The sequence below is a fragment of the Opisthocomus hoazin genome, chromosome 4, assembly GCF_030867145.1.
Source record: "Opisthocomus hoazin isolate bOpiHoa1 chromosome 4, bOpiHoa1.hap1, whole genome shotgun sequence".
Classification (NCBI taxonomy): domain Eukaryota; kingdom Metazoa; phylum Chordata; class Aves; order Opisthocomiformes; family Opisthocomidae; genus Opisthocomus; species Opisthocomus hoazin.
Window position 1 is genome coordinate 59,360,243 of NC_134417.1, and position 22,505 is coordinate 59,382,747.

Sequence of the window (22,505 nt, forward strand, 5' to 3'; positions counted from 1 at the left end):
CTGGATAAATTGACTGCAGATAAGCAAACACCCCCAGGTTTACAGCTCAGCCAAATCTCAGTGCCTTCTCCCAGTCGGTGCTGGGGAGCGGGAGGGGACCCAGCTGTGCCCTTACTGTCGGGGTGCTGTCCCCCACCTCCGAGCAGGGCTGGGGTGGTGACGGGACCTGCCGGTGCCCCGGTGTCATCACAGGAGTGGAAGACGGGGCCACCTCCGCCGCGGGGCCTGGGCTTGGGCCAGGGCTGAGCTCCGGTGGAATGGGCAGGGGTCTTGGGCAAGGGTGGTTGGGGCACCATAGCCTGCCCGTGCGCTCAGGACAGGTTGTGTGAAGAATGAATGGGCGAATGTGTTAGCAAGGGCACACTCTTTTTTGTTAGTGAGAGACTGGTGTTTTATGTCCTGTGGAAGCTTTTAAACTTTCACTGGATTTCCATCTACGGCAGCAGGTACAGTGCTTTTGAAAATCTGGCTCTAGCGTGCAAAGAGTAAAAGCTCTGTCTCAACTCAGGGAGTGACTGAAATGGGAGATAAAAGATGGTGGTGGTGTAGGTGGTTTCAGTAGGGGCATCATGATTTTTGTGTATTTTTACCATCCACAGTTACTCCTATACCACCTACTCTTTCCCAAATTCCAAATGTCACTCTTGTTCAAATTCTTTCTGCCAGCTTAAGCTTTCTGAGCCTGCCTCCTTCAGCATTGTTCCCGAATGAACTGGTACCTACCCTCTGCACCCTGATACTTGTTGCTCTCTGCGGGTGCTCATAGTAGTCAGCAGAAGTCACCTGTTGAATTACATGGAAGTAGGATTAGGTCTGAGGATGTATATTTGTTCATGCAGGAGTCCCCAGTGCTATTGGAACAGATGAAACAGAAGTATCAGAAATAGGGAAAAATTAAGCAAAAAGGTTTCATCACCACTTTCTTTCAGGCTCAGAACTTTACAAGCATGTTGACACCCAGAGAGAAAGCACTGCATGGAAATGCGTGGGTGAGCAGAGACCCACTGAAATGTGAGGTTCCTGGCAAGACGTAGCTCAGGCGTTGTATCACATGAGGGTGGCTGGTTTGCACAACAGCCCAAACTAAGAAAATTCACTTAGCACTGAGTCTCTACTGCCCGGCATCTCTCATAGTGTGTATAAATTTTGTTAAAGTATGTGGGTTTTTAATATTTTAATTATCCTTTCTCTGTATCCATATGCACACTTTTCTGTCTCTCTTGTTTATCACTTCTACATTTTGTTTCTGGTTTTCTAATCTTTTGGTGACGTTCCTTAGCACCATGATTTCATTTTCTTAATTTTCTCCAACTTTCTCCCCTTTGAAGTTACTTCTCTGGATCTTGCTTTTCCCGCTATTTTTGCTACTTTCTTTCCAGGTTCCAATACCCACTCTTTTCCCCACCTCAAAAATGCTCTTCCACCCCGATTCCCCACCTGTGCTTTGCATTTCTGTTTTTGGTTTTTTGTTGTGTTTTTTTTTTTTGTTTAAGCTCCCAAACTATCTTGTATCTTCTTTTATGTCACTTCCTGCTTGCTTTCTAAGCTATCCTTAGCGTTCATTGATTTTTCACCTAACACACTGACTGAGATTTTTGAACAGATTTAGGCATTTCTCTACAGAGCTCAGTGAGGCTTGTAACGCTGAACAGAGCAACACCTAAATATCTTTACAAAGAAAAAAAAAAAAAGAGGGGGGCGTGAAGGGGGAGGGAGAGACAGCTGGCTGCGCGCTCCAGTTTCATTGGTCACCCTCCCTACTGTCTGCCAGCACTTACATAGGTTGCGTTTGGACAGAGAGAGAGGGGAGGCCAGCAGCTGTAAACAGCACAGACAGTAATGAGGTGGTGGCTTCACAAAACTGTAAATCCACTTGTAGGGTAGCTAGTATTAGATCAAAAATGCTGCAGCCCTTAGACACAAGATGCTGGACTGGTATAAGACCACTCTGTTTGACTCAAGGTGGGGGTGAGAATATATAAATAAACGAATGAAGGAATAATTTTTGTCTGGCAGGGTTATGCAAGATCAGGTATCCGATATCTGCATTTCTGAATGAACCTTCTTCGCCAGCCCAAAGGCTCTTTTGCCAGTTCCTTCATGCTCCGTTTGTGCTCTTGATGCTTTGTCATAGTGCCCAAGTGTTTGCAGGGGGTCACTTTCCTTGTGTATATGCAGGTTTGGGTGCATATTTTTCTTCTTTTATTTGGCCCCTTGTTGGAATTCCGTGTTTTGTTGTAAACTGTCTTGGCTCCAACAACGGCAGCTTCGAAGAATTTGGTGACAGCATACCGTTACTGATCAGACAGAGCCTGGACCAGAGCCACAGTGGAAATCGTGTACTTGGCAAGCACACTCCCTAGGCGTTGTTCCACATGATCCCAAGTGGACCGAGTCAGAGGTATTTGACCTGCTTGGATTCTGTGGAAAACATCTATCGACAACACCATGGGAACTCAAGGAATGAATTCTTCTGTAGTGTCGTTTCTTTGCAAATGCATCAGCCTGGGGGACACTGAACAGCACAGGACTGGGTTAAGAATCCTGCCTCCAGGAAGACCCGATGGTAAAAATGAATGCTCCAGTTATGCCTGCCATGGCCCTTGCTTGTCCAGGCCTCAAACACAAATCTCCCTTTCCCTTCTACCACTTTTTTGCCCATTGCACCTGATTCTCACTCACCTGATGTTCTCCTAGGATTGTCTCACGTCACAACTATGTGGTAGTAATTATGAGAGAACAGGTATGTCGCAGACACTGAATCAAGCATTTATTTATTCTGAACATATTTTATGCAATAATGTGAGTCTAGGCAGGGCCCATGCACTCCCCACCCCTTTACCATATCAGCCCTGACCAGCGGGCAATGTTCCATCAGGCATTGTAAAACTGAGCTTTTAACTTAGGGTGGAAAAGTGGAATCCACTTGACATTACACAAGTCATCAGACTTCATTCCTTGTCACCGCTGTGATCCAGGACTTCAGCGTGTCCAAGGACACAACATGTACATCGGTTTCAGGACGTTCATTGGCGGGCTTAGTCAAAGATGTGCTTTTTTCACCACCCGGAATCACATCACCCAGCATGAAAGTGATGTGCATGCCTTAAGGGAGGGATCGTTCTCTTCTGTGCACTTTACTGTCCCTGACCTATTGCAAATTTGAAAACTAAAATAAAATCTTGCCCAAGTCTGTTTGAACTCAACGGGCTACTTGACTCTACTTGTCATTATTGAGTGTCTTTGGCTTCTCTTCTCCTGTCCCTAACTTCTGACAGATCTAAATCTCTACAGACATCTTGCCTTCTCCTTTCCCCTACGCCAGAGTGCCCCTGTTGCCAAGGATGTGACATAAGCTGCCGTCATCAGTGCTAAATTAAGTAGGGAAGGAAAAACCTTGGGATGCACATCCTCATGATTAGGAGATAGATACTGTTAAATATGTAAAAAAAATTGTAGGAAGGCAGTGGCTAAAATCAAGTCTGACAGAAGATCAATGATTTTTCTTAGAGCTGGACAAGCACGCATCCAGCTACTGTTTGAATGCAACTTAAGCAGTAATTGAAAAGGTCTCAGTGGAGATTGCCAATGGATGAGCTCATGAGCTTGCATGTGGGGGTGCAGGCACAGTCACCTGTGGCTCTTGATGGATCAGTCTGTTGATCTCAGCGTGCTGGGAACTTGGGGGATCAGAGCCTGCTTCTGTCAGCGTGGCTAGGAAAGAGCTGCGGGACACCCAGACATCATGCTCCTTGCTGAATCACCCAACATTGGCTTTGTCTTCTGTGGTTATCTACAACAGCAGACAACACAATTACTCTTTCCTTTTGACGTAGAGCATGGAGACCTGAATACACAGAGAGTATTTTTTCCCCTTCAGTGACCCTGATGCAGCTGAGAAAATATCCAAGAAAAGTCTGCTACCACTTCTTATCAAAATGGTTGCTTTCATTTCCTAAATAACCTTGCTTTCTGTTGATTTTCCAGTCCTAACATGCTGTCAGCGCACTAATATAGTGGAAGTATGCTTTGGGTCTCCGCATAGTTATCCTCCTCTACTTGTTCAACAACACGCTTACACTAGTCATTACATCACCAAATAAGGGCTGAACTTATCACAAATCTACCGTTAACATTGTATGTCCCACTCTGGAAGTCTCATTTCACTGCTGAGCCACCCCAGCCTGCATTTGCAGAACTCTTCTCACAGAGCCAGGCACGACACTTGAAGGGATCCTGTCTTTGTCATCAGTGACATTATCTGACTACACAGAAAGTCATGCCTGATGTAACTCCAACTTTGCTGTCTCGTTTTACGTGGCCCATTGTGTGCAGGAAACGACGCTTCTGGCTCAGGAAGTCTGCGTGCATCAGCGCTGCCACTGAAAGCACTGCTGCCGTGCCCAGATATGTGCTTCTTGCTGAGTTCATCTTGCAGAAATGGAGAGGCGCTGATGGTGGGTGTGGTGACAGGTCTGTGGTATTTTACAGGAGTTTTTTTTTAAGCTGTTGCGTACTTCAAAGACAGAAGCATGATCCCTCTCTCCTATTCCCTGCAGTGAAACAGGGCTGGCAGCTTACAAAGTACCAGGGGATGGGAAAGTGGCATGCAGTACAGCCTAGGATACTAGTTAACATGGCTATGATACACGTAAGCATAAGCAAGATATCCTATCTCTGCATAAGTTGCAATTTGTGATCCAAATTTTGTACATGCTACCAGTGACCCAGTTCTGCACAGATCTTGTATTAATAAATGTAAAAAAAAAAGTGCTGCATGAGAGACTTGTCAATAACAACACCAGTTCTTGTTTGAGAAAATCAATTAATATACCTGGAAATTGAAGTCTACAAGTACAGCAGAAGTGTGGGAGAGTGTGAGGTAGAATTTTTTCCCCTGAACTCTTAATAGAAAACTGACAAAGCAAGCACATTCCATAGTCTCAAATGTATTTTCTAATCTCGACTCTTCGATATGATACAGTTTTACTTTAGTGAAGTTTCTGAGGTGAGAGAACTGAGAGCATGAGCCATAGACTCCATTTTTACATAGATATATGTCTCAGTTCATTTTGTGGTAGAAGAATGACCCTTGTAAAAGAATTGCACAAAGAAGAGTACAAATGGAAGTAAACTATAAGTAATAGATCATTTCAAGTACCCAGGATTAGTGGCTCAAATGCGACTGAACGGTACGGCTAGGAGTAGCAAATTCTTGTTTCCACAAATGACTGCTTTAAGCAGTAGGTAGCTTTGCTGGTGCACAAGAGATTTAATCGTAAGTAACAAACGAGATCTGATTTAAAAAGTAATTACTGCTGACTCCCTCTGTCACAGAAGCTGCAAAATAGTGAAGATTAGTGTAGTGATCTTAACTGCAGAAAGAGTGTCCAAAGGCATAAAGCCATGGAACCAAAGGCTAAATATTTAAGAAAATAAAACCCTTAAAGGTACATGATAACTATTAAGCACACCACAGGAGAATGGTAAAAAACCAAACATATTGCATTAGACACTTTATTCAAGTAATAAATAAGCCTCCCAGGAATCAACAGCAGCCCCAGTGATGCCAGGAGCGAGCGTCATGAGCAGTGGCAGCTGAGTCCTGTAGCTGATGTGTGTATCAGAGGGGCTCTGTGGGGAAACATAAAATTCAAGTGGCCAGAAATAAAACCAAAAGAAGATAAATATTTTGAATCAAAGACCTGCAGGCGTCAAGAGACGCATTAAACTGTCTTGAGAAAATGGATCAAAGTCAGCAGCAGATCTGACCTCTCTGCAGATGTTACTGCTTACAAGGAGCAGACCACCAGTGCATGAGTTTCCTTTTGTGGATAAAAAAAGGCAAGTCGCTGTCAGAAACTGGCATGAAAATATTTAGTATTAAAATAAAAAAGCTAATTTAAGTTACAGGTTTCTGTTTCTTTGATACTACAACAGTAGCTAGAGTGAAAAAAACCTGCAGGAGCTCATACTGTTTGCCTCTTGCTTCAAGGAACGAAGAATCTCTGATGAGTATTTTTCTAACCTCTTCTTAGAAAACTGAATGGTGGAGATTATACCACATCTTCAGGTGACCTATTTTTGTCCATAGCTATCCTTTGAGTTTGAATTTTTCCGGTTTTCGGCCTAAATCTTTCCTGCTGCAATTCAAGCCACTTAGGTTTTATCCAGCCCTCAGTATCATGAAGAAAAATCAATGGGATCCCTGCTTATGAGAACCTTTTACATATTGGAAGGTTGTTATCATATCACCCCCACACCTGCCATCAGCTGCATCATTTAGAGCAAATGTATCCTTTCCCTTTTTCAATCATTCTCCATCTTTTAAACATCTTTTTTTTTTTTAAAGTTCTTTTTGTACTATCCTATTAAACTACACCAAACTAAGACTTCTGAGAGGTGATTTAGGAAAAACAGTTACTAACCCTGTCTTGCATATGACACATCTATTAAAACGTCCCGGGGTGAGTTTTTCTATTTTTGTATCAGCATCACATTGTTGACTCATATTCAATATGTGGTTTGCTGAAACACCCAGGTCTCTTTCTACAGGGCTGTTACTATTCTCCATTTTGTATTTATGCATTTGATTTTTTCGTGCCTCAATATAGTACTTGGTACTTGTGTTTACTGAGTTTCATTTTATTGATTACAGACCACTTCTCCCATTTATCAAAGTCATTTTGAATTCTAATCCTTCAGCTCTCTTGCAGGCTCTTCTGCTTTGGCATCATGTGCAATTTTTGTAAGTGTGCTCTCTGTTCCATCAACAAAGTCACAAATGAAAATGTTGCATTGTATCAGATCTTGGCTAGACCCCAGCAGATTTCTATATTATATATCCTTTTTGTTTGAAAACACAATATTGGTAAGTCTTTGAGTATTTTCTGCAAGCAATTGTGTACCTACTCTGTAGCAATTTAGCCCAGAACAGAATGTTTCTGTACACTGTCTATGACAATGTCATCTAACACAGTGCCTGGAGATTCCCTGTAGACAATACATGTAATTTCTACTGCGTCTTTCACTGCAGGCCAGATGATCTGTTAAAGAAGGAAAATACAGTAGTTCAACAAACTTTTGTTTGCAACAAGTCTTTGCTGGCTGTTTCTTTTTCACTGACCCTCCAGGTGCTTTTAATATGGCTGTTCAATAATTTATCAGAGTAGTTTTCTTGATATTGAAATTATGTTGACTGCTGATTCCTCCTTTCTTTCTGAAGATAATATTATATTCTCCTCTGTTCAGACTCATCCGTCTTCCATGAATTCTTGAAGACACTGATGGCAATGAGGTGTTATGAATGTTTTAATTCTAGAACCACTCCACAGAAGATTTCTGAGGTAAATATTTAGATAACAAGCAGACGTAGAAATGATAATTCTGTGATTAAAATGAATATTTGACTCAGTATAAGAAGTAAATCAGTTAAACATTGTTAAAGACAAAATTTACAAGACAGAAAAGAATAAAGTAGAATAACTTATTGGAAGTAAAATTGTATGACCAATGTATTAGTATTTTTTGTAACTTTAACAGACTTTTCCTTCTAAGTATTGCCAGAGGGTATTATAAGAAGCTATTTACTTATTATTTTTCTTTACCAAAGCTACATTATCATAACATGCTAGTTGCAAAATTGCTTACTTGAAAGTTGACTGGCAACAGATCAATGTGTGAAAGGAGTTCAAAAGGTGAAAAAAATGTTAGGATAGAGGTAGTGAGCTACAGAAATACTGAAATACACACTGTTTGCACACAAGTCTATGCTCTATATGTGAGGAAAATGTTAGGATACAGGTAGTGAGCTACAGAAATACTGAAATACACACTGTTTGCACACAACTCTATGCTCTATATGTGAGGGAGCAAGTAGAATGCATTGAGCTTGGCCTGGGGGCAAATGAGGAACAAGTTGAAAGCTTGTGGGTTAGAATTAAGGGACAGGCTCATAAGGGTGACATTACAATGGGTGTGTACTACAGGCCACCTGACCAGGAGGAGGAGGTTGATGAGGCCTTCTACAGGCAGCTGCAAGCAGCCTCACAATCACAGGCCCTGGTTCTCATAGGGGACTTCAACCACCCTGACATCAGCTGGGAAGACCATACAGCTAGGCAGGCGCAATCCAGGAGGTTCCTACAGAGCACTGATGATAACTTTCTGATGCAAGTGGTGGAGGAACCAACAAGGAAAGGCGCGCTGCCGGACCTTGTGTTAACAAACAAGGAGGGACTGGTGGAGGATGTGAAGGTCAGAGGTAGACTCGGCTGCAGTGACCATGAAATGGTCGAGTTCAGGATCCTGCGTGGAGGAAGCAGGGCGATAAGCAGGATCAAAACCCTGGACCTCAGGAGGGCTGACTTTGCCCTCTTCAAGGAGCTACTGGGAGGAATCCCGTGGGCCAGGGCTCTCGAAGGCAGGGGGGTCCATGAGTGCTGGTCGCTCTTTAAACAACACTTCTTCCATGCACAGGAGCAATGCATCCCCCTGAGAAAGAAATCTAGCAAAGGAGGTAGGAGACCTGCATGGTTAAACAAGGAGCTTCTAGCAGAGATCAGGCAGAAGAGAAAGGTCCATGGAATGTGGAAAGAGGGACAGGCCACTTGGGAAGAGTACAGAAACATGGTGAGAGCATGCAGGGACGCGACGAGGAAGGCCAAGGCCCACCTGGAATTGAAGCTGGCAAGGGATGTCAAAAACAACAAGAAGGGCTTCTTCAACTACATCAGCAGCAAAAGAAAGGCTAGGGACAATGTGGGGCCGCTGCTGAATGAGGCGGGTGTCCTGGTGACGGAGGATGCGGAGAAGGCAGAGCTACTGAATGCCTTCTTTGCTTCAGTCTTCAGTGCTAAGACTGGCCCTCAGGAATCCCAGGCCCCGGAGGTAAGAGAAGAAGCCTACAAAGAGGACGACTTTCCCTTGGTCGAGGAGGACTGTGTGAGGGATCGCTTAAGTGATCTGGACGTCCACAAATCCATGGGCCCCGATGGAATGCACCCACGAGCGCTGAGGGAGCTGGCGGATGTCATTGCTGAGCCACTCTCCGTCATCTTTGAGAGGTCCTGGAGGACAGGAGAGGTGCCCGAGGACTGGAGAAAGGCCAATGTCACTCCAATCTTCAAAAAGGGCAAGAAGGAGGACCCAGGGAACTACAGGCCGGTCAGCCTCACCTCCATCCCGGGAAAGGTGATAGAGCAGCTTATCCTGGAGGCCATCATGAAGCAAGTGGAAGAAAAGAAGGTTATCAGGAGTAGTCAGCATGGATTCACCAAGGGGAAATCATGCCTGACCAATCTGATAGCTTTCTACGATGACATGACTGGCTGGGTAGACGATGGGAGAGCCGTGGATGTTGTCTACCTAGACTTCAGCAAGGCTTTCGACACAGTCTCCCATAATATCCTCCTAGGGAAGCTGAGGAAGTGTGGGCTGGATGAGTGGTTGGTGAAGTGGATTGAGAACTGGCTGAATGGCAGAACTCAGAGGGTTGTCATCAGTGGCGCTGAGTCTAGTTGGAGGCTGGTAACTAGTGGTGTCCCCCAGGGGTCAGTACTGGGCCCAGTCTTGTTTAACTTCTTCATCAACGACCTGGATGAAGAGTTAGAATGTACCCTCAGCAAGTTTGCTGATGACACCAAACTGGGAGCAGTGGTAGACACACTGGAAGGCTGTGCTGCCATTCAGCGTGACCTGGATAGGCTGGAAAGCTGGGCAGAGAGGAACCTGATGAGGTTCAACAAAGGCAAATGCAGGGTCCTGCACCTGGGAAGGAACAACCTCATGCACCAGTACAGGCTTGGGGTGGACCTGCTGGAGAGCAGCTCTGCGGAGAGGGACCTGGGTGTCCTGGTGGACGACAGGTTAACCATGAGCCAGCAGTGTGCCCTGGCTGCCAAGAAAGCCAATGGAATCCTGGGGTGCATCAAGAAGAGTGTGGCCAGCAGAACGAGGGAGGTTCTCCTTCCCCTCTACACTGCCCTAATGAGGCCCCATCTGGAGTACTGTGTCCAGTTCTGGGCTCCCCAGTTCAAGAAAGATGAAGAGCTACTGGAGAGAGTCCAGCGGAGGGCTACGAGGATGGTGAGGGGACTGGAACATCTCCCCTACGAGGAGAGGCTGAGGGAGTTGGGCTTGTTCAGCCTGAAGAAGAGAAGGCTGCAAGGGGACCTAATAAATGCTTATAAATATCTGAAGGGTGGGTGTCAGGAGGATGGGGCCAAGCTCTTTTCAGTGGTGTCCAGTGACAGGACAAGGGGCAATGGGCACAAACTGAGGCACAGGAAGTTCCGTCTGAACATGAGGAAGAACTTCTTCCCTCTGAGGGTGACAGAGCACTGGAACAGGCTGCCCAGGGAGGTTGTGGAGTCTCCTTCTCTGGAGATATTCAAGACCCGCCTGGACAAGGTCCTGTGCAGCCTGCTGTAGGTGACCCTGCTTCAGCAGGAGGGTTGGACTAGATGACCCACAGAGGTCCCTTCTAACCCCTACTATTCTGTGATTCTGTGATTCTGTAACTGGCCCATTTTATCCCCTTACCCCTCTACTGTCCTACTCTTGTTCCTTTCCAAATCAACTAAGCGTCTCCCTTTTCCCACCTTTTGTTCTTCCCCTAAACATCCTTTAGGAAGTCCTGTATGATCCCAGACTGCTTTTCTCCTGCATCCCTGGGTAGTGACACCGCTTTGGTCCAAAAGGTGGTCCAGAGAGCTGCTTCCTCACCGTGCCTCATCATGATGGGTTTTTCACCTGGATGCTGGGGCTGAGGCTCTGCTGGGACAGCCTGTGGGGGGACTTGGACAAGGTGTTCTTTCCTCAATGGTCCTTGGTTCAGGTTCCTTCCTGCCTGTCCCTCTGTATCCCTGTGCTCCTCTGGGCTTGTGCAGTTGGGCCTTTGGTGGGCTGATGGCCCTTGTGGTGGGCCTGAGGGTAGCCTGGCAGGGTATGATTCGGGTTCCACCATCTACCACTGTCTCTGTCAGCATCTTTATGGGTGTGCAGGTGAGCTTTATCCCACACAGGTAAGATTTATCATGCAGCTGAGCACAGAATGGCTCTTCTGCTGCAGATGGGACCCCATATACTAAAAAAATAAAAAATACAGTTGTAACTTTTCAAATATAACAGTTTTTTGTTAGTGGAATTCATACCTTTCTGGAAAGCACCCACTTACTGTTGGCCTTGTAAGCAAAGCTATCTCCATTTGATGTTGTGGGTTGTTGAAGGTCCAATGATTACTTGGATCTGTTCTTTCTTCTGTTTTAAGGAAAAATTGTCAACAAACCAGTGAAGAAAATAACATATTTCATAATTTTTTTCAGTATTTTTTAACTTGTTTTTGGGTTGAATTATGATGGAAATGTAAAAAGTGCTTTCTGTTTTATGAAGAGTTTTATAAATTGCTAAGATTCACCTCCAAAGTGTTAAAAGTCGCCTTCTAAATCATAACAAAAGTCTTCTCTTTCAATCAAGTTTTAGGTATTAAGAGAGAAAAAAGAAAATTTCTTTTGGATACTCCTTGGAATTATGTGATTCTATAAGATGCTGTTGCTAAGAAATAGGAGAGTTTCTGCTTGCCAAAAGAATGTGGCCATGAACAGCTCTCCATCTGACTTAGAAAAGCACATTAATTTATAGCTGTATGTTTAAGTTTTTAATTTAGAGCACACGGACAGTTGCCTGACATCAAAGGCAGCTTTTCCTAGGCTGCGAATTTGTTGTACTTTGCTGTCTCAGTAGCTGCACGTTGGAACAAGCAGCTCACAAAAGTGGGCAGAGCCAATTTGACACCATGTAGCCCATTTTTTTTAGTCTTCAGATGAAGAAGAGCTAAAGAGTTTTAATGTCAGAGTTGTATCTCCTGTAACGGTAGGTAACAGCGCTGAACTAGCTAGATGCATCAATAGCCTTCTGCTACTCTCTAAGCTGAACAGGAAATCTAATTCATCTTATGTGGTTTCCTGCTGAAATACATATTTGCAATGACAAAAGTATGAGCACTGCAAAATTCAGTTACTAGATAGTGAAAGATATCTTTCGTATTTTATTTTTTTTTTCTACAATGAAACATTAAACTTGCCAAACAAGTGACTAGCCTCAACATAAAATATAATATGGAAATCATTGCTCTACCTGCTTGAAAAATAATAATTAAAAGATAATTAAGAGAGATACAAGCTTTCTGTTTTAATGTGTATATTTTGCATTTTAAAAAATGGAAGATGTCCTCACTGGAGTAAAGTCTGCCCCCAAACTTTGCAAGGGCGCCTCACAGCTCTGGGGTGAGCACTGCTGTGCTGCCTAGCTGAGAAGACTAAAGAACATGTATGGAAAGCTAAACTTTTTGGGTGCCATAAAGCCTCCCGCTGTGGGAATGCAGGTCTTTAATCGCTGGGGAGAGGTGGGGGCAGAAAATGGCTGGGCAGCGGCTGCTGTAATCACACAGTGGTGCAGATGGAATATTTGACTCCTAGCAGCAAAACTATTTTGTCAGTTTGACAACAAATTGTGCCATAGCTGGAATTCCCTGGTCCCCGCGCCTACTCTGGCACTACCTATTTTTCCTGCTTCACACAGAGAGTGACAAGGGGAGTGACAGGGATAACCAAAGTCAAACCTGACCCCTTTTGTTTCACGTGACCAGCCTATGCTTTGTGCAAAGTTCCTGCGGTCTCTCTAAAGCTGAGGTGGCCAGCCTCGAACACAACAAAGCAGGAAGCATCTAGAGAAGCTGAAAACCGGCACAGCAGAGCTTATGCCAGTTTGATCCTTTTTGCTATCCTGTATCAGAAAAAAAATTGGGATTCCTTAGTTTCAACTCTTATTTAAAAATTATTCTTGTTTTGCCAGAGTTTATAATCTTCCAGTTTTAGTAATAGGACTTCAGAAGCATTTAACATTTATGCTTTCTCTCAGTTTGCCTGTTCTTGACAATACCACTGTCATAGTCACAAAAGCCATGATTTTGTAAATCATGGTGATCTATACCAATCTTACTAGTCATTGCAGCACCAATCGTTAGCAACTACACTGCTGCATTAACGATAGTCTAATGAAAATCTACTGGGTTCAGCATTTAGTTTTATGTGCTGATTCACAGCCACATACTTAGCTGCACCGGGTTGATCTTCAGCTATGTGGTTTCACAACTATCTCTTGCCAATTTGAGAAGGCAGTCTTCCAAAAAGGGCAATTCTCCTTCTCGCCCCGGTGTGCGTCACCGCTGTCTCCCTTGTGGTAGTACTGGTGGTTGGGTGGCCATGCAGTGGCTCAGAGAAGCTCACTTAAACCAGCTGGAAAAAACAATCACAAAAAAGGTACTTTCTGAGCTGGGTCAGCAAACTGTTTCAGCTGCCTGTGCTGATGAAGCAGCACAGTCCCAACACAAAGGGAAGGTGAGAAGATGCCAGAGACCAGAATTGCACCTTTCAGCAGCAGTGGAGATCAACTACACGAGACATGAACCCACGCCTTAACCATGGGCTTAGCAGAATACATCTGCACCAATTTTCCTTGCTACTGTGAGGTCTTTTCTTCTCTCCCTCCTTCATAATAGGATCAGCCATGCTGTGAGACTGCACTGGTAACAGTTGAAAAGAGATGCATGTTGTGTTTGGACCCTTGAGCCATCTTCGCTGGCAGCACGAGCCGCACGAGTACCTCATGGCTGTTACTTCAGCCCAGGTTTCAAGCCCAGACTCCACATTTATCCACACTGGTTTTCACTTCAACTTGTATATAAGGGCATTTTGACTGATGTGCCAGGAGGGGAAACTGAAGTAGGAGGTGTGGATCTGAGAAATTAGTCTGACCTTCATAGGCCACATGGGACAGAGTTAAAGTTACACATAATAAAGAATTAAGCCCAGAATGAGGGATGCCTCACAAGGACTCTGCATGAGACATGGTATACCAGCAGTGTCAGAACATGTGATGGCCTCATAGGGATTTGAAAGGATATAATTTGGATTTCATACAATATGTGGTTGAACCTATACATAAGTAATAGGGATGAAACAATTACTGTTACTTCTCAAAACATTTTTGAAAGTTGGTTCTCTGTCTACCATGTTGCTGATACAGATATTTACAAGGAGAGGAGAATGCTGCTTTAACTAATACAACACAGTTAACATTCCCTGGAGAGTTGCTGTGGCATCCAGTACGCTCTTTGGCCTTGGTCCCAGCTGTTTGTCACATGCCAGAAGCTGAACTGAGTGATCAAGCACTGCTATTTCACTGGTTTTACAAGGCTCAAGGTATTCTGCAATTTGGAGAATCTCCTTGGCTGGACATTTGATGTTGTTTAAGAACTTTAAGTCTAAAGTCTGACAGCTTTTTTTTTTTTTTTTTTTAATTACAGACACTTTGTGATGTTTTCAAGAAAAAACAGTGTTTGATCAGCCCAGTACTTCCCAGCCACACGCACAAGTTAAGGACCATCATTTCTACCTCCTGGTATTTGGCTTCTGGGGAGAGGATACTTGTGCCACTAGCTGTGCCTGCAGTCTGGGGAGAACCTGTCAAGGCTGCTGGTAGCCCAAGTGTCTGGTCTTCTGGTTCACCAGAAGAAGACCCCAAAATCTGATGAATGTGTCTGGGATGTGACTCACTCCAGAAAAAAAACACTGAAAGTATCACTTTAGCATGAACAAATCTGCCCTGTCTTCTGACCTTTTTAGCCTGTATTTACTGTTAATGAAGGAACACGCTAAAGACAAGAGTCAGCAGTGAGTGACAGTGATCTCGGTGACCAAGAACGCCGTACTCCCCAGCCCCTTGCTCCCATGCTTCCTCATCCATGTGTTCCTGTCCCCTCAAGCCCCCTTCCTTTCTTGTTCCAGCTCTGACAGCAGGCAAGCTTTGCTGTAAGTTGATCTAACTCACTGCTGGGTTGCTGGGTTTGAGTTCCGCTGGTTTAGTGACTGAAACTGGTTCCCAGAAGTACCTCATTAGCTCTGGAGCTGGCACACCGTAAGCAGCAGGACTGGTTATCACTGGGGCAGAAAGGATGGTGGGAAGGGCAGGGAGCAGTGTGTGCATCAGCTGTGGTGGGGTATTAATTCAGCTTATAGGAGCTGTGAAACCACCCCTCGAAGCTGAACAGTCTTGTCTTGCAAGAACAGGCACTGACAACACCTATCAGTAAGGTTCTGTAAACTGTGGTTAACAGTGTTGCTACAATTACTAATGTGGGCAAAAACTGGAACGTAGTGTTATTCAAGTCTTCATTTGCTGCATATACACCACTGATAACAGAGTAATATGCCGTTGGAACATAATTGGAACACTTAGGAAAGCTTAAGCTATTTATAGTATTTAATAATTAACTCAGTAGTAAAAAGTAGACTGATTGTAGTGTTCATTTTCTTAATTATTACTGCTATTTCTTAATTAATAAAGCAATAGCTTATTTTTGTATAGCATCTTTTTTGCATGTTCCCATTTTGCATCAGATTTTAATCAAGATCTTTCTGTTTTTCATAAAAATCCATACATACCTACATACCTACATACATTCTGAACAATTCCTTGAGACTCTACATGTTGTAATCTGTCAGAGCCCCACAAGACTCATAGAGGGCATCTAAATGCTTGTTCCAGGATGTGTGAGACACCTCTAATTTCTGACATTCCTATGCTCACAACACTCTGGTAAAATTGAGGAGTGTTATTACCCACAGTAAAACTGGGATATCAAAGCACAGAGATGTTAAAGTCTGTGTTCAAAAATAGATATTTAGGTGCATGGATCCCACTGGCTGACTTACATAAGGTGGTAAGAGCAGCCTTTGTGGAACATGCACTGAACTTAAACCTGCCAAATCCAAGAGGATCTTCCTTACTACTGGACTTTATTGTCAGTCGTGGTTTAGCCAGACTGGACGCCCAGTGCCTACCAAAGCCGCTCTATCACTCCCCCTCCTCAGCTGGACAGGGGAGGGAAAATACAATGAAAGGCTTGTGGATCGAGATGAAGACAAGAGAGATCACTCAGCAATTACTGTCACTGGCAAAACAGACTCAGCTTGAGGAAATTAATTTAATTTATCACCAATCAAATCAGAGTAGAATAATGAGAAATAAAACCAAATCTTAAAACACCTTCCCCCCACCCTTCCCTTCTTCCTAGTCTCAATTTCACTCCCCAATTCTCTACCTCTTCCCCCCCAGCAGTGCAGGAGGATGTTGAATGGGGGTTGAAGTCAGTTCATCACATGTTGTCTCTGCTGCTTCTTCTTCCTCACACTCTTCCACTGCTTGGGGTCCTTCCCACAGGAGACAGTTCTCCACGAAATTCTCCAACATGGGTCCTTCCCACGGGCTGCAGCTCTTCATGAACTGCTCCAGCGCGGGTCATTCCCATGGGGTGCAGTCCTTCAGGAACAGAATGCTTCAGCTTGGGTCCCCCACGGGGTCACAAGTCCTGCCAGCAAACCTGCTCCAGCCTGGGCTTCTCTCTCCATAGGTCCACAGGTCCTGGCAGGAGCCTGCTCCAGCGTGGGCTCTCCACAGGGCCACAGCCTCCTTCAGGCGCATCCACCTGCTCCGATGTGGGGCCTCCATAGTCTGCAGGAGAATCTCTGCTCCACCATGGACCTCCACAGGCTGCAGGGGGACAGACTGCCTCACCATGATCTTCTCCATGGGCTGCAGGAGAATCTCTGCTTCAGCGCCTGGAGCACCTCCTGCCCTTCCTTCTCCACTGGCCTTGGTGTCTGCACAGTTGTTTCTCTCACATCTTCTGACTCTCCACTGCTGCAATTGCCATTACGCAGTTTTTTCCCCTTAACTATGTTCTCCCAGAGGTGTTGCCACCGTTGCTGATGGGCTCAGCCTTGGCCAGCGGTGGGTCCATCTTGGAGCCGGCTGGCACTGGCTCTGTCGGCCGTAGGAGAAGCTTTTTGCAGAGTCTCACAGAAGCCACCCATGTAGCCCTCAGCTACCAAAACCTCTCAGTGCAAACCCAGCACATGGTCTGATTAAAATTGCAACAAAGAGTTCATTTAAAGCTGGGCTTAGAGTACTTTATTGAGTATGTAGAAAGATTTTCATGTAAGGGGAGTTTTAAATTTAGGTCACGGGAGGTCAGAAAGGATATAAAATAGCTGCTGATACGTATGATGCCTTTTATGACTAAGGAAACTGAAAGTTTTGAAAAAAAGTAATATTCATGACATCAAAACCAAGCTTAAATTAAGGAATACTGGGTTATGATGAAGCCTTGATGGACTGAAAAAAAAAAAAAGAGACTCCAGATATTAACTTAGCAATGCTTTTGAACAAGTTGTGTTTGTTGTTACTCAGAAAGCCAGTGTGGTGGCAGCCTGTGCACCTATTTGGAATGTAAAGCATGAAAAAGAAAAGGAGAATCAGTTTTACAGTTAAGTCTAAACTGTTAAAAAATAGGATGCTGTTATCGTTGTGTTATTGGCTTTCTTTGCTATGTTAATGTTAAAATACTTCTCAGTGTTTCAAATCATTCGTGAATATAACCATGGCTCTAAATTTTGTAGCTTTATTTTATATAAAATCAATTTGATGGGGATATTTAGAGGGGGTTTGCGTGCATTTTTTATAGTTAAGAAAGGAAATTAAAAATGGAAATACATAAAGTGTGGAGAAAATATTTTCTGACATGAAAGGAATTCTTGACGGGACTTCTAATTTCCTATGCTAGCTGTAGGAGACCAGCCTAAAGGAACAAAAAGATTGAATTTCTGACAGGTGACACACAAAAAACGTAGTAGATGATAGAATATGCTTTATTCTGACATGCCTTGTTCTGGGAGTTTTAGATATCACTGGTAACAGAATAGGACTTTGGAGCTGTGCAGGATCTTCCCCAGGCCTGTCTATGGTGTGCAGATACACGCACAGATTTGTTGACATTGCCTCTTGAGAATGGTCCTAAGATTGACCTGAGGGTCCACTCTCAGGATGCTCGGAAGTGCTGTCCGTTGGTAGCCCACAGAAGTCAGCAGACAGTTTGTGTGAAGCAGCTTCTTGCACAGCAAAGTAGAAAGAGGGGAAGAACGCCACACATACAGCCTGTTGGAAGCCACTTTCAGACTGATATATAGGTGGTTTCCCTGTGGATCTTCAGAATCATGTAACTATTTGTTACTATTTTTATCTAAGCATCACAGTTATTAAAGCTGGACAATATAGACAACACACACTAGTCTTACGTTACAGAATATAGTTTTAGCGCAATAAATCTATTTATATTTTCATAATACAGTAGTTGGCTTTTTGTTTTGTTTTATTTTTTATTAATAAAATTTTATTAATAAAACTGGTTTTACGAAATGCAGAGTGTATAGAAAATAAATGTTTAATTGTTGTTATTTTATCAGTCCTGTGGGTAATGTACTTTCTATTCAGAATATTTTGGTTTTATTTGGTGCTATAATAATAAAGTATTCTTTTCAGGATGTTCATCTTATTTGATTTAATAAGTGAAAACTAGATTTAAATGCCAGAATTGAAGGCTGGTATTATTAGGTAGCCTTGAAACAACAAAAAAATCTTAAATACATGAAACTTGCCAGAAAGCAGCAATATACTGAAAAAGAGAAAAACATGTGCTGAACATATGCAGTGGGGTTTTTTGTCCTTATACTTGTCCAGGTTAATACTGTTCCAGCAATTTTACAAAGACAATCTGTTTTCACTGTATTTTGTCTTTCTTCCTTCTCATCAGTATTATTCCTGGCAATGCTAGCACAAGAAAACTCTTACACATATGAAAAAAACAGAAGATGAATTTTCTCCAGGGTGTGTTTCCATAAGCCTCTGGGCTTTTCTAACATCTCACTGCCCCCTGAGAAGGGGAGATCTTGCTCCTCCTGTGCTCAGAGGGCCTCCTTGCAAGTCTCTCTTCTATAATCACTGGCAGTCACCACACAGTCCTTTCTCCTTCTCTTGTTGCTCTATTACTCATCAGTCCCCTCCCCAAGACAACTAATACGGAATATGCTCCTTTTTTTTCTATTCCTGGGCTTGTGTGCTGGTTTACTGAGCTGCACAGGGTCATAGGGAGGTCTCCAGTGCTACCTATGTGGTGGGACCGGGTGACAGGGAACACAGAGGAGGGGAAAGACAAGGACACGCTTTCTCTTTTCAGTGGAGAGGAGTGGTTTCATCAGCTCATCCTGTTTAATGTAACTTTACCCTCCAAGTAGGTTTAGTGAAATAAGAAAGAGCTTTTTTTTCTAAGTCAGTTAGGGTGAAGACAGAGAGGGGAGCCGCTGGTGGTACTAGTTCTCTGCAATTCTGTCAATGCACATGCTGTCAGTGCCAGCTCTTCACAGAAGCCTGACAAAGTTTTGAGGACTAAGCAATTCTTCTCCCAGCAGTCTTGCTACCTACTGAGGGTATGGTGCAAAGCACAGTAAGCACCTACCGGCCTGTGTCTTTAGTCTCTGGATATTACATAGCCGCTGTTCAGAGCAACTGGGAAAGTGAAATTACAAGAAAGTATAGCTATTTTTTAGTTTCTCTAGCTTCTATTCCCTGTGGGCTGTCATGGCTTGCCTCTTCCACCAAGCATGCTAGAAACTGCAGCTCCTCCATCTCCTCACAAACTAACCTCTCATCGCCACGCAGGGTGAAGGCCTGTGTGGCTGCAGGCAGTGGTGAGGTTCAGGCATAGGTCAGTGAAGGCATGAAAACAAGCCAAATCAAAGCCAAAAGCTTCCTAGAGATGTTGATGCCCCAAGCCTGTCAGCGTTTAAGAGACATTTGGACAATGTCCCTAATAACGTGCTTTAACTTCTGATCAGCCCTGAAGTGATCAAGCAGTGAGGCTAGATGATCATTGTCGGTTCCTTCCAACTGAACAAAGAAACAGAAATCAAACAAAACCAAGCCTTAGTTTAGAGCAGCTGATCATCCGAGGCATGTCGGGCTGACCGGGGACACTCTTGCACAGCACGCTGTGTAAAGGGGACCTGCCCAGGTCAGCTCGTTGGCCCCTTCCAGCTAGCTGCCCTGCCAACTTCAGAGAAGATACAAGAAGTGGCTAGGTTTGTAAACAGATAGTTCTTTCAGATCTAAAAAGATTAATTTTGCACTAATGAAGTACTGTTAAAAAATTTGGCAGTTTTCTTTTTTAAAGAAAAGTAACAAGTAACAGTTGTTTAAAAGGATATTAAAGCTATCAGGAAGTGCAAGTTTCAAGAGACCATAAGCGATGTCACTTGTGGCTGTCAGACACCTTAAATAGGTGTGATTAGGCTTGAAGGGGAAGAATAACAAGTGTGACTTTTTAAAATAAAAAAGCCAAAGGCTTTTCTTTTCATCATTGAAAAGATAGGCTCCAGTACTTTGGCATTTAACAAGAGTTATTTTTCTGTGTGCCTGGTTGAAAGGAAGAGTGAATGAAGAGGGAATGAAGAGCTCGGAACCCAGATCCTTCTGTTAGCTTACTGAGGTGGAAAAAAGAACGGTTATTATGAAGAAGAGGTAAGTTGCAAGTATATCAGATTGCAAACAACACAAAAGATGATTTTCTAGCGACAGATAGTGAAGCCAACTTACCAGTGTTTTCTGGAAACATTATGTTTTCATTTTATGAGGCAGATGCTTCCAGAGAATATCATAAACATTTTCAGTTACTTCTTTGGTGGCTATAAAACCAACATCTAATCGTAGACAGATTGACCTAACCACATTAAAAAAAACCACAAGCCCCAATTCCTTGAGCTGCATTCAGTTTCAGATTGCACTATTTGGACAAGGCAAATATGAAGAGTTTTTACTTAATTTAAAGTAGTTCTTAATTTTGTAATTTTGTTAGTGCTTCTCTGCTTTACTCAAGGTAGGACATACTCTCCAAAGTAGCCTAGGCTAAGACCAGTCCCAAATTCTGATCATGGTGCAGATACTGGGATAGGCTCTGATTTGCTGTGTAAGTAAAAATCTGTTCAGAGTCAGTAGAAGCCTGCAGTTTTCTTGTGGCTTTCTCTTGTAGCCTGTCTATACCGGTCAGGCCAAATGCAAAGCAGAGACAGACATCATAGTCATTTTGAGTAATGGTAGGCTTGACCAGGGAGGTGGAGGTGGCAGAAGCTGAAGGACGAGGAAGTGATCTGGAGAAAATGAGGCACAGAAGGGCTGTTCTGACATGGCCCTGGGAAACTCCAACCCATGCAAACTCACCAGAGGACTCTTAGTAACCACATTCTACCCGTGGGCTGTCTGGCTTTCCCTCAGCAAGGTGGTCAGACCAACCTTTCCTTAGCCACTGTGCTGTATTTGTTGCCACTTCAAAGAAAGGCAACCTAAACCTATCTACCGCTTGAAGTACCCAGACCCAGGACAGACAGCCCCTTGGGAGAAGGTGCTTTAACATTTCCATATATGTGAGAGTGATAACAAGTATCTTCTGCAGGAACATCCAGGTGGATGAGGAAAAGAGATTGAAGACAGTTAGGTAAACAATGGATTATTCTCCTTCAACTGGATGGTAGCATAGAAACATCAGAAACTATTTGGTATTTCCATGGTCACAGGCACAATGTGGCCACAGATAAAAATAACTCCTCTCCAAACAAATTTTGCAACAAATTGTCAGAACTGAAAAAGGAGCTGATAAACTGATGGCAAAACAGAAATCATACGGTCCACATAAATATATCATATTAGCATGGGTGCATCCTGGAAAACTGTATGCCACAAGCAGGTGAAGTATGTATGAAAGATGATGGATGATGGATAACACTACTGCAAACATTTGTTGCCTCTGCAGAAGCCATCCTGCCATTTTGTATACTTTTCATGTGTGTCAGCAGCATAAATGTTGCAAGATTTTTGTTCTAAAATTATTAGAATTAATGTTATTAAGCATCTCAGTTTGCATGCTGTCTTGCATTTGACAGTCCACCTCAGGCAACTGATAAAATTACCTCAGCGTAAACTTCACTAGGTCTTATCTCAATATTTTTTCTATTTTAGTCATATATGCAAAATAAATTTTCCATCTATTCAGGTAAGAGAAAGAATGTTTTTTTCTTTTTAGGGGTGGAACAGTTGCTGCAAATGGTTTCATCAAAGTAAAGCAAACTTGGCTAATAAAAAATATAAAAATGATGTTTTCTGTCAGCCTTGGGCCTGCACCTATCTTTACACAGCATAACATATAGAGCTAATAGCTTTAGATACTTGGGCCTTTTATTGCTAGTATTTACTATGTGATAGATATTTGGGATAAGTTCCTGACTAGCATGTGAAAAGACTGATACACAAAGAAGTTGACTATATAGCTGTGATTGATTGATTTAACTTACAAAAGCTATTCAAACATACTTTTAAAAATGTTAGCAGCAATGCGATTAATTTCTGAAAGAAGCTTGTAAGGAAATGATTTTTTGTCTGAAAGTTGCTCCATAAATGTAATCAGTTGTTTGGCATCAAATCTGTGAGATACTCCGTGAATTTCTAATGTCTTCTTCAAAGAGTTACTACCTTCTGGTAGCCTGGATCAAAGATTCTACATT

At 43.3% G+C, this 22,505-nt stretch overlaps 1 long non-coding RNA gene across 1 annotated transcript in view; it reads left to right on the top strand.

The window, feature by feature from the left end:
- LOC142361175 (uncharacterized) overlaps nt 1–18,434 on the top strand; it is a 20,691-nt gene extending 2,257 nt beyond the window's left edge. Inside the window, exons 2-3 of the long non-coding RNA XR_012763749.1 lie at nt 7,252–7,346; nt 16,472–18,434. This is a non-coding gene — a long non-coding RNA (uncharacterized LOC142361175). The remainder of the gene's footprint in view (nt 1–7,251; nt 7,347–16,471) is intronic.
- The last annotated feature ends 4,071 nt before the right edge of the window (nt 18,435–22,505 follow it).